Source organism: Camelina sativa, chromosome 2, assembly GCF_030686135.1.
Source record: "Camelina sativa cultivar CO46 ecotype springtype chromosome 2, ASM3068613v1".
Classification (NCBI taxonomy): Eukaryota; Viridiplantae; Streptophyta; class Magnoliopsida; order Brassicales; family Brassicaceae; genus Camelina; species Camelina sativa.
This window is the reverse complement of record NC_141881.1, coordinates 10719059-10733621: the sequence shown is the minus strand read 5'-3', so window position 1 is coordinate 10733621 and position 14563 is coordinate 10719059. Positions and strand designations below refer to the sequence as shown.

General features: G+C 36.2%; 1 non-coding gene across 1 annotated transcript; it reads left to right on the top strand.

The window, feature by feature from the left end:
- Positions 1-10565: 10565 nt before the first annotated feature.
- On the top strand, positions 10566-10672 carry LOC147948420 (small nucleolar RNA R71). The gene has a single exon (XR_015586209.1). It is a non-coding gene; the product is annotated as a small nucleolar RNA R71 (small nucleolar RNA).
- Positions 10673-14563: the final 3891 nt, after the last annotated feature.

Here is a 14563-nt window from a genome sequence, read left to right as displayed (position 1 = left end):
TCCCAAAAATGGTTATGACCAGAACGAAAAGATCCTCCCCCATTGTACTCTGGCTCATAAACACTACTAGCCAACTTCATAACCGACGAAGTATAATCCGAAGACATCAAAACCAACTAATTTCTTACTATTTATCATTTCAGCTTCAAGATTACCCATGCTTTTCTATTTCATTTACAGTTCAAATTGCAATACCCAACAATTCAAACCACCACTCATAATCAGATTTGTTTTATTATCTAATAATTTTCAACAGTTCCAATATTCAACAGTACCCAACAATTCCAATACCCAAAGCTTCTTCTTCTTCTTCTTCTTCTTCTTAATATGAAAAATTTGCCTTAATATGAAAAATTTCAGACGCCTTAATATGAAAAATTTGCCTAATCCCTCAATTAAAAGCTATAAAGAATCACGATTTCGTCGAGAATATCAAAATCTGAGACTAAAAAGAAATACACGAAGAAGAAGAAGAAGAAGAATAAGAAGAAGTTTCGCCGGAAGCTTCACCGCAACCTTCATGAGACCTATCAAAACGTAAGTTTAATAATCTCAGAAAAAAATTTGTTATTTAAATTAAATAATAAATTTAATATACACAAATGCTACTTCTGGAAAAATTGAGAGTGTGTGCTAGGCTTGGAAGAAAAACTTAGATTAGTGCTAGTGAAGGAAATTTCTCTATAAATAATTGAAATATTTGAGTGATCTATGTTATCTATCGTTACTAAAATTGAAATATAGTGATTTTTTTTAAAATGTTTATCCCAAAAAATGAGAAAATTATGAACATCGCACACACCAAAAAAAGAAGTTAAAAATACTAAGAAAAAAATTTAAGAAAGCTATTTGCAATGAAAACAATTAAAATAGTAGTGGTAGATTGTAGATTTTTATTTGAAATTTAAAAGGAATTGTATAAATACAAATATTTAAAAGTTAGAGTAATTTTATGAGTTTGTAGATTTAGGAAAATCAAATAATAAAACACTATATATAAATATAGTAGAATATTAGATATTCACTCGCGGTATACCGCATGACTAAAATTTAGATTAAAAATGAAAAATGTAATTTATTATTATATTAACTATGTATGTAATTAGTATTTTGTATATTTTAAGTGAACAATATTTTATTATGTTGCATCAATATATTATGTATTGTATATAATTATGTAGTGTATAAGTTCTCTGTTTTAGATATAGTGTGCTATAGTAAAGTTAGGATATTATATTGTTAATTAAATTTTATTTAGTAAAAAATGTACACTTTTTTGGTATGTATCAATTTAGTTTGCAATGTAGAGTATATTCATAATGTTAATGAATAATGCTTTACTTTGCATGTTAGTTTACTCAATATGCAACAACTAATATAAGTATCAGTAATAGTTCATCTTTGAAAGGAAAAGAGGAAGCTGTTAAAGTTGTAATAATCAAGCTTTATTGTTACTGTTATTATAGCTAATTGTTTTTTTCCTCAAGTGCAAGTTCAGAAATGTAAAAAAACAACTGGTGCCAACACAAAGCATCTTCAATTTTTCACAGATTCAGGTTAGTATATAACTATATATATATATATATATATACATATGTTTGCTCAATCAGTTTTGAAATTTATAAAAATTTGGAACAGTTAAGTGAATTGGCTATCTGTTAGACTTTAAAAACGTTGCCTCTACACACTTATGGTTATGTAGTAAACTGAAAGTAGAAACTGTGTATTTCAAAAAAAAAAAAATGTTGATATGGCTGATTCATGGGATTCAATTGAGTAGTCTTCTTGTGAATGAAGAGGCACCTGCATTTTTTAATTATAAATAGTTATTGTATGCAAGTAATATGTATCATTTAGTCATTTTAAATATTATGTTGTTTCTTTTACATATCAATTTAAATATATGCTTTTAACATTTGTGTCATTTTTAACTATTTAATTCCTTCATATTGAGTTTAGCCCTACTTCAAGAATTCCCTACTGTACGTACAAAATTTATCCTCAATTGTTTAGTGCTACACCTAAAAACTGATACCCAAAAAGTAAATTTATAATACTTTTTCACCTGTTTTAAAAATGTATATATGTATATATATATATAAATATATGTATTTGTATTTGTATAAGTATATATATGGTCATGATATATTAAGTACAAATATTAAGATATAATCTGATTTAAAAAAACTTTTGGTCATTATCAATACTTTTTTTGGTTTCTTTCGGTATAGATAAACTTGTCAAGATAATTTTATATAAATGGTAATACTTTATTTTTAGAAGTAAACTTATATGCAATTATTAATTATCCATAAACCTCTATATAATTATCTTTTAGTTACAATGTTATGTATTTGTCAACAATATCCAATGAATTTAATTAAGGAATATACTTTAGTTTGTTATTAATTGTGACAACCCGTCCCGCGAAACCCACTAGCCCACTGCTAGCTGCCCCAATGGACCATCCGTGGACCCCACAAGCCCACCGCTAGCCGGCCCAACAGACCCCAAGCTGGTCCTGCAGGGCATGATCCTAACCTCTCACTGGGCAAATGGAACTATTCATCCAAATCCACAGTAGGTTATTGGTGTACCAGGCGTTCCTCGAACCCTGGTCCCCACCCTTTAACAACCTTCCCACAGGACAAGCTGTCACCAATTGATCTCAATTGGTGACAGCTTGTCCTGTGGGAAAGTTGTTAAAGGGTGGGGACTAGGGTTCGAGGAACGCCTGGCGCACCAATAACCTACTGTGGATTTGGATGAATAGTTCCATTTGCCCAGTGAGGGGTTAGGATCGATGCCCTGCAGGGCCAGCTTGGGGTCCGTTTGGGCGGCTAGCAGTGAGGCTAGCGGGCTAGCAGTGAGGCTAGCAGGATCCACGGGACGGGTTGTTACATTAATGTTTAATCTCTTCAAAACATCTTTTTTTTACAAGACACAAATATTTATTTTTTCACTCAAAGAACTAATAATTTTATGTTTTATTTACAATACTAACAGGATATGTGGATAGTATATCGCAAAAATTAAAAAAAGGCCACCTTATGATTTGTAGAAAGCATCTACCTAACCAAGAAACTGGACCATGTATACATGCCCGTTGTTTGGCTAAGTGTAAGGAGTTCGCGGAGCAAGCGTTGATAGCGGGTGCATGTACAACCAGAGGCAACAGACACCGCAGAGACGATATTTGCTTCTGCGCATATCAGTGTGGATGGATAAATTCATAAATATATAATGCATTTCTATATTTACAAATAAAGATCATGTTTCCCTTTTTCTTCTGACGTCCAAAACTCACCGCAGCTACCATGATCATAGCTGTCCCAATGGAATCAAAATCTTTACTTGGATCGCTACCATTTCATAAATTTAATGTCTCTTATAACAAAACTAGGTGATTTACCCGCACGCTTGTGCGGGCAAGAACTGAATAGAAAAAAGAAAAAAAAATTAATTTAATTATTTAAAATGTTGAATTAAAATTTTTATATATTTTAAAAGCTTGCTTAATTTTTTTAAATTTTTATGTTAGTTCGTATGTTCAGACATAAATTATTTTTTTGTAAGTTTCGTATTAGATATTTTTTTCATTTTTTAAAATAACAAAATGAATAGTTAATAAAATGTTTATTGATAGTATTACTCTACATATGCAAAATATAAATTAAAATTTAAAGTCCATTTTTAAAGTTTAATTGAAATTTTAAAGTTCATTTATAAAGTTTAAGCCCAAATTGACCGTAACAAAGTTTTAAATGAGCCAAATACAATTGTTACGGTCAATTTTAATTACCTTGATATAATAATTTGGGACAATATAATATGTAATTTTGTTTAGACCATTAAAATAATATTTTAAGCAACCCATAAATATACTTTCGTTTAGACCATTGTATTTGGTACTACAAACATTCAAAATTATACTAAAGTTTGCATATACAAAAAGTTCATTAAGCCACGGTAACTTCATTTCTGAGTCCATTCTTTATGATTGAATCTCCGAGCTCTCACTTTGATGCTCCATTACATGGTTTATGTAATAACGTCCAGCAAACTCAGACCTATAAATATATTAAGTGTATGAAACAAAATTATTTTAACATCATATATAAAGTGTACAAAGTTATTTTTACATAATCAAATCTTACCAGTCCTTCGAACTGTGGTTTATAAAGATCTTCGAAGAGGTCAATGTGTTTTCGATACATGGTGCACCTATAAACATTTGCAGAGAGAATATATTGGTTACCTTATGATGATTATATCAGAACTATTTTATGTTACATACCTTCATATTCTCCGACTTTCACAAACCGTATTACACAAGACTCAGGTTTGGATTTGTATATGAGATGGCACCTGTTTGATTGCCATTTAGACATGAATTCAGAAGCGTAGTTATCTTTGACACGACACTTCATAGTTTCATTCCTACATGTTTATCAAATTAATAAAAAATCTTAAAAGAGACAATTTTAAAACGTAACTGTCCTAAAGGTAGAGTAAATGTCTTTTACCTGCAATTCAACAACGTGAAAACAAATTCATTACGTTTAATGGCACTCTCAGGTCTTCTTTTATCTTCCACATCTATACACCCACAAACATCTAATTTGGGGAAAAGATAGAATTTAGTTTTCCAAAGTGTTGCAAATCTACATTTTGTAAAAGTTTAATTCATACTTTTCTAAGGGAGGGGCCAATACACAAAGTTACAACAAATCTTATAAAGATTCTAGATTCCCAAACACAAAGTTACAATTAACTATACTCACAGATTGTACCATATCAATATTAACTGTGCTTCCACGATATATATCATCCAAATCCTCGAATCAAAAGTAATTCTTTGGACTCAATTGTTGGACCAACGTCATAGTAGTATCGTCCGTGAATTTAATTTGATAAGGATGATGAGTATTCCTCTCATTCAGAGTTGGATTGATTACTTTGAAAGTTCTAATATCATATCAATCACCATCGTCGATATATTTTTGAAGTTTAGCGAGTGTATTTGGTAAAAATGTAGCTTCACTTGTGTTACCCTTCACAGTTTAATAACAATTGTGTAAGAATTCATATATATATATATATATATAAGAACTGTTAAAATTTGAAATTTAAGTAAGAATGATGTTCAATTAACAACGCTAACCTGTACATCCACAAGAAGCAGTACTTTTTTTGTAAAGAACTTGCTGATACTCCAAGAATGTAAGACCTTGGCGTTTATACGCCAATTAGTTCTTCCCGCAAGAAAATCAGCAATTTTATCGAATCTCATGATTTTCTCAAATTATGGTTTTCACCTTTTTGTTTCACACCTCTTTGTTTTTACACTTTTTTGTTTTATATATATACAGAATTTTATGGACTTTGAAAGAAAAAAATTTGTTCATTGAGTATTATTAATGATCTCACCATTTGTTAATGATCTCAAAATATGCAAAGTTTCGATCCAAAAATTATGTTTCTTTGTCGCACCCCCAGTTTTCCATGTTGGCACTGTTAGTTTTTACAAATTTTTGTTTTACACCTCTTTGTTTATTACTTTGTTTATATAAAGTTGCAATGTTTTGATCCAAAAATTGGGTTTCTTCTCGTACCCCTAGCTTTCAATGTTTGCACTTGTTAGTTTTCACACCTTTTTGTTTCACACTTCTTTGTTTTCACACCTTTTTGTTTTTATGTATATTTTATGGAATTTGAAAAGAGTTTTTGTTCTTTGAGTATTATTAATGATCTCACCCTTTGTTAATGATCTCAAAAGTTGCAACGTTTTGATCCAACAATTGTGTTTCTTTGTCGCACCCCAACTTTTCATGTAGGCACATGTTAGTTTTCACACCTTTTTGTTTTGCACATATTTGTTTATATATAGTTGTAATGTTTTGATCCAACAATTGTGTTTCTTCGTCGTACCCCTAGCTTGCAATGTTTGCACTTGATAGTTTTTGCACATTTTTGTTTCACACATTTTTGTTTCACATCTCTTTGTTTTCACACATTTTTGTTTTTATATATATACAGATTTTTATGGACTTTGAAATAAGTTTTTGCTCTTTGAGTATCATTAATGATCTCACCCTTTGTTAATGATCTCAAAATTTGTAAAGTTGTGATCCAACAATTGTGATCCAACAATTTTGTTGTTTGAGTATCATTATTGATCTCACCCTTTGTTAGTGATCTCAAAATTTGCAAATTTGTGATCCAACAATTGTGTTTCTTCGTCTCACCCCCAACTTTTCATGTTGGCACCCGTTAGTTTTCATACTTTTTTGTTTTACACCTCTTTGTTTATATAAAGTTGCAATGTTTTGATCCAACAATTGTGTTACTTCGTCATTCCCTTACCTTTTTCAATGTTTGCACTTGTTAGTTTTCGCATCTTTTTGTTTCACAACTTTTTGTTTCTCACCTATTTGTCTTCACACGTCTTTGTTTTTATATATGCATATCTTTATAGAATTTGAAAAGAGTTTTTATTTTTGGAGTATTATTAATTATCTCACCTTTTGTTAATGATCTCAAAAGTTGCAAAGTTTCGATCCAACAATTGTGTTTCTTCGTCGCATCCCCAGTTTTCCATGTTGGTACCTGTTAGGTTTCACACCTTTTTGTTTTACACCTTTTTGTTTATATAAAGTTGCAATGTTTTAATCCAACAATTGTGTTTCTACGTCGTACCCCTACCTTTCAATGCTTGTACTTGTTAGTTTTCGCACTTGTTAGTATTCACATCTTTTTGTTTCACACCTTTTTGTTTCACACCTCTTTGTTTTCACACTTTTTTGTTTTTATATATATACAGAATTTTATGGACTTTGAAAGAAAAAAAAAAATTGTTCTTTGAGTATTATTAATGATCTCACCCTTTGTTAATGATCTCAAAATTTGCAAAGTTTCGATCCAAAAATTATGTTCCTTTGTCGCACCTCCAGCTTTCCATGTTGGCACCCGTTAGTTTTCACAAATTTTTGTTTTACACCTCTTTGTTTATAATTCTGTTTATATAAAGTTGCAATGTTTTGATCCAAAAATTGGGTTTCTTCTCGTACCCTTAGCTTTCAATGTTTGCACTTGTTAGTTTTCACACCTTTTTGTTTCACACTTCTTTGTTTTCACACCTTTTTGTTTTTATGTATATTTTATGGAATTTGAAAAGAGTTTTTGTTCTTTGAGTATTATTAATGATCTCTCCCTTTGTTAATGATTTCAAAAGTTGCAAAGTTTTGATCCAATAATTGTGTTTCTTTGTCGCACCCCAACTTTCCATGTAGGCACCTGTTAGTTTTCACACCTTTTTGTTTTGCACCTATTTGTTTATATATAGTTGTAATGTTTTGATCCAATAATTATGTTTCTTCGTCGTATCCTAGCTTGCAATGTTTGCACTTGTTAGTTTTTGCACCTTTTTGTTTCACACCTTTTTGTTTCACACCTCTTTTTTTTCACACATTTTTGTTTTTATATATATATACAGATTTTTATGGACTTAAAAAAAAGTTTTTGCTCTTTGAGTATCATTAATTATCTCACTCTTTGTTAATAATCTCAAAAGTTGCAAAGTTTCGATCCAATAATTGTGTTTCTTCGTCGCATCCCTAGTTTTCCATGTTGGCACCCGTTAGGTTTCACACCTTTTTGTTTTACATCTTTTTGTTTGTATAAAGTTGCAATGTTTTAATCCAATAATTGTGTTTCTTCGTCGTACCCTAGCTTTCAATCTTTGCACATGTTAGTTTTCGCATCTTTTTGTTTTACACCTTTTTGTTTCACACTTCTTTGTTGTGACAACCCGTCCGTGGATCCCACTAGCCTCACTGCTAGTTGAGACATGTGGGAAGGTTGTTAAAGGGTGGGGACCAGGGTTCGAGGAACGCCTGATGCACCAATAACCTACTGGTGGATTATGTGAGTTAGTCCACAGTGATGGGTTAGGATCGATGCCCTGCAGGGCCAGCTTATGGGGGCAACGATTTTTAGGTGACAACCCGTCCTGTGGACCCCACTAGCCCACCGCTAGCTGCCCCAACGGACCGTCTGTGGACCCTGCTAGCCCACTGCTAGCCGGCCCAACAGACTCCAAGCTGGCCCTGCAGGGCATCGATCCTAACCCCTCACTAGGCAAATGGAACTATTCATCCAAATCCACAGTAGGTTATTGGTGCACCAGGCGTTCCTCGAACCCTGGTCCCCACCCTTTAACAACCTTCCCACATGACTAGTTGTCACCAATTGACCTGCAGATCAATTGGTGACAACTTGTCTGTGGGAAGGTTGTTAAAGGGTGAGGGACCAGGGTTCGAGGAACGCCTGATGCACCAACAACCTACTGGTGGATTATGTGAGTTAGTCCACAGTGATGGGTTAGGATCGATGCCCTGCAGGGCCAGCCTATGGGGGCAACTAGCAGTGAGGCTAGTGGGGTCCACGGACGGGTTGTCACATTTGTTTTCACACATTTTTGTTTTTTTATATATACAGATTTTTATGGACTTTGAAAAGAGTTTAGGTTGTAACGAGAGAGAGAGAGTGTGTGTCGAGTTTTTGGTTTTTTTTTTATTTGGCGATTAAGTGAATAATTTCACTAAGTATTGGCGGACAAAAGTCACTTTTGTTTCCCGCTACATAATTTTCCTATCATAGCGTTAATAAGATGCTATTAAAAAGTAACTGAAAAAAAATCTCATCTTTCATAGCAGTGACAGAAAATGAGCTGTATTCGTCTGCTATCAATGTGCATATTTGTTGTAGTGTCACCATTCTCTCCCATTATCATGACATCCACCTTCTTCTCATGTTCTACAACTAGACAAGAGCCATGTCATAGAAGACTTTATCATCAATGTTAGAGAAAGTGATCCTCTTATTAGGCAAGTCAACAACTGCTCCCACTGTTGCTAGGAAAGGTCTCCCAAGAATCAAAGACATTTCAGAACCCTTGCTCATTTCCACAACATGAAAATTTGTAGCAACCAAGCAACTCCTAACTCGGAACATCTAAATTATTAATGAAGCCTTGTGTGAGTTGTGGTGACAGCATTCGCAAACTTAAGACAGACCTTAGAAGCCTTCATATCATCAATCACCAATCTCTCTGCAACAGCCTTAGACATTACGTTCACACTGGATCCAGTGTCACAAAGGGAATCCTCAAAGTTCACTCCTAAGATGGAGCATGGAACAACAAATTTTTCTGGATCTTCTAACTAGAGTAGTCTTTTCAAAACTGGAGTATCATCATTCATTTTACCAACCATGAGCGTCCTGAGCTCTTCAAAATTCTCTGTCCCGGCCACAATATCTCTATAGACCTTCTCAAAGAGAGGCAAGTGCTTTACTGTCTCAGAATAAGGTAGAGTAGCAGTGATCTCTCTCATGATCTCTTAAAAGCACGCTAACTTCTTTTCATTTGGTGGTCTCAGAACAGCTCTTGGGAAAGGTATTTTTGGTCTATAAGGCTTTGATTCCACATGAAGTGACTCTCTAGCATCTGCATCAGGAACAACTGAGCTCGAATTTCTCGTACCTGCAACAGGGATCGACTGGTCTAGATGTGGAACGGTCGATCTGAGACTTTCTGAGACAGGTTCTGCGTCATTTACGGGACCGACCGATCTATAGGGGGAATGGTCGATCCAACTTCTTTGGGGATCTGACTCGAATTATCAGAATGGATGGGACTGGCCGGTCTAGGCTCAGGACCGATCGATCCTGGCTCTGCGGAAGCCAAACGTGAGTTGATCACAACACAACTCAGCCCATCTTTGATTCCACCATGGAGTGTTATAGCATTGCATGACTCTTTGTTCTTAGAGCTAGAAGAAAGAGCAGAGACTCTCTTATCCATGGAATCAACACGCGAACTCAACCTCTCGAATTTCCCATTCAAGTCATTGTACATGCTATCAATCTTGACATTAATCTCAGCATAACTTTTCTTATGGCCTTCCAGAAGTGCTTTCATCATCAATTCGAGTTTGTCATCTTGTGGAGTTGTAGATGGGGCTGGCACCCTTGGAGATTTGAGCTACTAAATCCAACACCATTGTTCTAAGATCCTTGCGAGAAGTTACCTTGTTGATTATGTGGAGGATACACTTGATCCTGAGGATTCTCAACGTTGGTGCTTTTGTAAGAGAGATTAGGAAGATTTCTATAATTCTGATTAAACCCATGATTCTGATAGTTCCCTTGTCCTCCTACATAGTTCAGCTCCTCTGTTCCCTCAAAACCTGAATTTACTCCAACTTGCTGATACACACTCGTCTGCCCATTGCACATGTTGACAGCTTGTTGATCTCTCTTCAATAGAAGGTCTACCTTAGCAGTGAAATTCTTAATAACATTTGTATCCACAGATCTAACAACATGCAAAGAATGAACATACTCATGACTATGATTGTTGTTACTCGCTGCAAGGTTTCAATCAAGAGATTTGCTTCAGCAGCATTGTTAGTAGAAAAATCTCCTCTATTGGTGGTATCAAGGGCCATCTGGTACTTCTGGTCAATACCTCCATAGAAGATTTCATAAGATTCTGTTTTGAAACACCATGATGAGGACAGTCCCTCATATACTCCTTGAATCTCTTCCACGCTTCACAAAAAGACTATGTACCACCTTGGGAGAAGGTAGTGATCTTGCTCCTTAACATAGCTGATCATGACTTAGTGTAGAAGTGGTTCAGAAACTGTGCTCTACACTGTTCCCAAGTGGTAAGTGATTCTTGGTCCAAAAGATTTAGCCATCTCAAAGCCTTATCCCCTAACGAAAATTGGAACAAAGTCAGCACGAGGTAATCATATGGAACTCCATTAGACCTTGTCGTACTAGCAAATCTCTCAAAAGCTTCAATATGGTCCAGAGGGCTCTCTGAGGCTAATCCATTAAACACATGATTCTTAACCAAATTGATGAGACTATGCTTAATCTCGTAGTCTTGTCTCGCAGGAGCATGAGGTTGAATCGCAGATCGATTCACAAAAAGTTTGTTGTGAGCTTCTTCATCCCTCAAAGTAGCATGCCTTGCTGGTGGATTCAACTCAGCCGCATTCTGCCCTTGTGGAACATGTCCTTGTGGAGCTTGCCTTTGTGGTGCAAGAGGAGGAGGTGGAACAATAACCTCTTGAGGGTTACGCTGACGACCATATGGATTCTGTCCATCCTCCATCTTATAAGCTTTAGCTTTCGCTTTTCTGTTTTCTCGTTCAAGTAGGGCTAACTCTTCGTTTCGCAGATTACGCAAATCAGTAGGCTTGTGGCTTCTTGTTTACATGCACCTGAAACAGAAGAGAAAGAACACAAGAACTAATTAGTAAATTAAAATAAAACAGACCTTAGACTAAATTCAATTCTAAAATTTCAAAGGCAACGTTTGGTCCCCGGAAACGGCACCAAATGGATCACAAGTCAATTAAAATCTAATGTGCACTCATCCACGATCTAGTGGTATCGTTGTAACACTTCAGGATCGAAACTACAGGGACCAAATAATTGCACTATGAAACTATGAAGATCGAATATAGCTAAGACAGAAAAAAGAAAGTTTGTGAAACAAGTAATAATTAAAAACGGAAAGTAAATAAGTTGTTTCTAAATCAAAAGAATATTGGGCGCAGGGAAAATATAGAGAATACAATCTCGGACTAAGGTGGTTAGATGGGGATGCGTTAAACACCATTCTAGAACTCAAATCATTGTTGTAAAGCTAACCTACTTCTGCAGTGTTAACTATCTATGCAAATAATTACCTAGACCCTAAACTTTTGTTTGGATCTAGCAAACCAAGCAAGCAATAAATGTTTAAGTTTGATCTGTTCACAAGGTGCCTTAACTTCAACTTCCGTTGGCTAAGGATCACCTTGCTCACCTAAGTTCTTTTCTAGCAACTCAACAACACTTTTGGTGCCACGATGAATTAAACCTAAAATCAGAATCTAGGTAGCTAATCTAGTTTAAGCATTAAGAACAACAATAGATGAAGAACAAAATAGATCATGCCCAAATCTAAAATACCATCGTTAGAAAATCATAAACCCCTTTGAAACCCGAAACCCAATAAACTACAAAAACATGGAGATAAAAGAGCAGCAAATCAAAGATGAAGAAAACATAATTGAATTGCAAAATAAAGAAAAAGGGTTCAGAATTCTTCTCCAAAGTGTTAAAGAGGATTAGAGATCTTCTCCCAAAGCTTACAAGTACCCAAAAGCTGCGTAGAATAAAAGTTGTCTTTCTAGAGGTCGAGCCTCGTGCTTAAATACTAAAATAAAATTCTAAAAGTCGGTTTAAAACAAAAAAGGAAAAGTTGCTTCGGGTACGGGACCGGTCGATCCCGAATGAGGATCAGCCGATCCTGGATGCTTTTTTGTGTTTGCTCCATCTGCTTGATAGTCTGATCAGTCTTCACCAAATTGGCTCCAGATGCTTGTTTTCATCCCCAAAACACTCAGTTTCTTTCCAAAGTCACCTAAAACCTGTACAGACTCACAAAAGACTAAAAAGACTCTAATAGCATACTTGACTCATTAAAAGACTCAAAACAAATGTTTGAGCAGCGTTTATGAGATTGATGAACAGCGTGTTTGAGCAGTTTTTGAATGTGTTTGTAATCATTTTCATAGACGATATCCTACTTTATTCTAAGACTCCTGAGAAGTATGCAAAGCATCTAAGAGCAGTTCTGGAGAAGCTGGGGGATTAGACGTTGTATGATAAGTTGAGCAAGTGGAGGGAGTCTCTGTGGATCCAGAGAAGATTTAGGCCATCAGGGATTAGCATAGACCGCATAAGTCCACGGAGATCAGAAGTTTCTTTGGTTAAGCGGGCTATCACAGGAGATCTGTGCAGGGGTTTACGAGCAAGGAACGTCTGATGACTAAGTTGACAGGGAAGGACGTCCCTTTTGTTTGGTTATGGGAGTGTGAGGAGGGTTTCGAAAGCCTGAAGGAGATGCTAACTACTACGCCAGTATTGGCATCGCTAGAGCAGGATGATCTGTATCTGGTTTATGCAAATGCATCCAGAGTTAGCTTGGCGTGTTTGTTGATGCAGCATGGGAAGTTTATTGCCTAAGCTTTGCGGCAGTTGCGGAAGGATGAGAACAACTATCCTAATCATGATTTGGAGATGGCTGCGGTAGTTTTTGCCTTGAAGATTTGAAGGTCATATCTTTATGGCGCGAAGGTACATGTGTTTACAGATCATAAGAGCTTGTAGTATATATTCACTCAGTCTGAGCTGAGTTTGAGGCAGAGGCGATGGATAGAGCTGGTGGCAAACTATGATCTCAAGATAGCCTACCGCCCTGGTAAGGCTAACTTGGTCGCATATGCACTAAGTCGGAAGTCGTTGGATATATTAGTGTGTTGAGGTTGTGTGTTATCTCTCAGGAGTTGTTGGGTTTAGAGGCAGCTGATCGAGCAGACCTTCTAAGCAGAGTGTGGTTGGCTCAAGAGAAAGATGTGGGACTGGTGAAAGTCTCTAGAGATGTTGATTTGGAGGATCAGGACTCTGCCAATGGTACCATCGTGTGCACTGTCTGATCTTTGTGCCCAAGAATAAGGAGTTGAGGTAGGAGATCTTGAGAGAGGCTCATGCGAGCATGTTCTCTATTCATCTATGAGCGACTAAAATGTATTGTGACCTCAAGTGGTACTATCACTAGGTCGGGATGAAGAAGGATGTAGCTAGTTGGATCCTTAACTGCAATGTCTGCCAGCTAGTGAAGGCTGAGCATCAGGTTTTTGGTGTCTCGTTAAAGAGTTTGCATGTGGAAGTGAGACATGATCACGATGGATTTCGTAGTAGGATTGCCTGTGTCTCGGACCTCTGATGCGATCTGGGTCGGTGTGGACTAGTTGACTAAGTCGGCACAAATTCTAGGCATTAAGAAGACCGATGGAGCAGCGGTCTTGCCTAAGAAGTATGTGAAGGAGATAGTCAAATTGCACGGGGTGCCAGTGAGTATCGTGTCTGATAGAGATTCATAGTTCACTTCGGTATTTTGGAGGGCATTTCAGGCAGAGATAGGCACGAAGGTGCATATTAGTACAGCCTACCATCCTCAGACAGATGGGCTGTTAGAGAGGACGATCTAGGCTTTAAAGGATTTGCATAGGATGTGTGTACTGGATAGGGGTGGCCATTGGGCGGATCACCTGATCTTGGTAAAGTTTGCTTACAACAACATCAACCAGGCAAGTATCGGGATGGCTCCTTATGAGGCATTGTATGGGAGGTCATTTCGTACAATATTATGTTGGACTCAGGTGGGAGAGAGGGGCATATATAGGGCGAGTTTTGTTTAGGAGACCTCGGAGAATATTCGGGTTCTAAAGCTGAACATGAAGAAAGCTCATGATCGGCAGAGGAGTTATGTCGATAAGAGAAGACGGGATCTTGAGTTTCAGGTTAGAGACAGAGTGTACATCAAGATGGTCATGGTACATGGTCTGTTCAGAAACAAAATTGATTATGAGGTACATGGGTCTGTTCAGAGTGATTGAGCAGGTATGGCCGGTAGTATATAGGCAAGAGTTGTTTG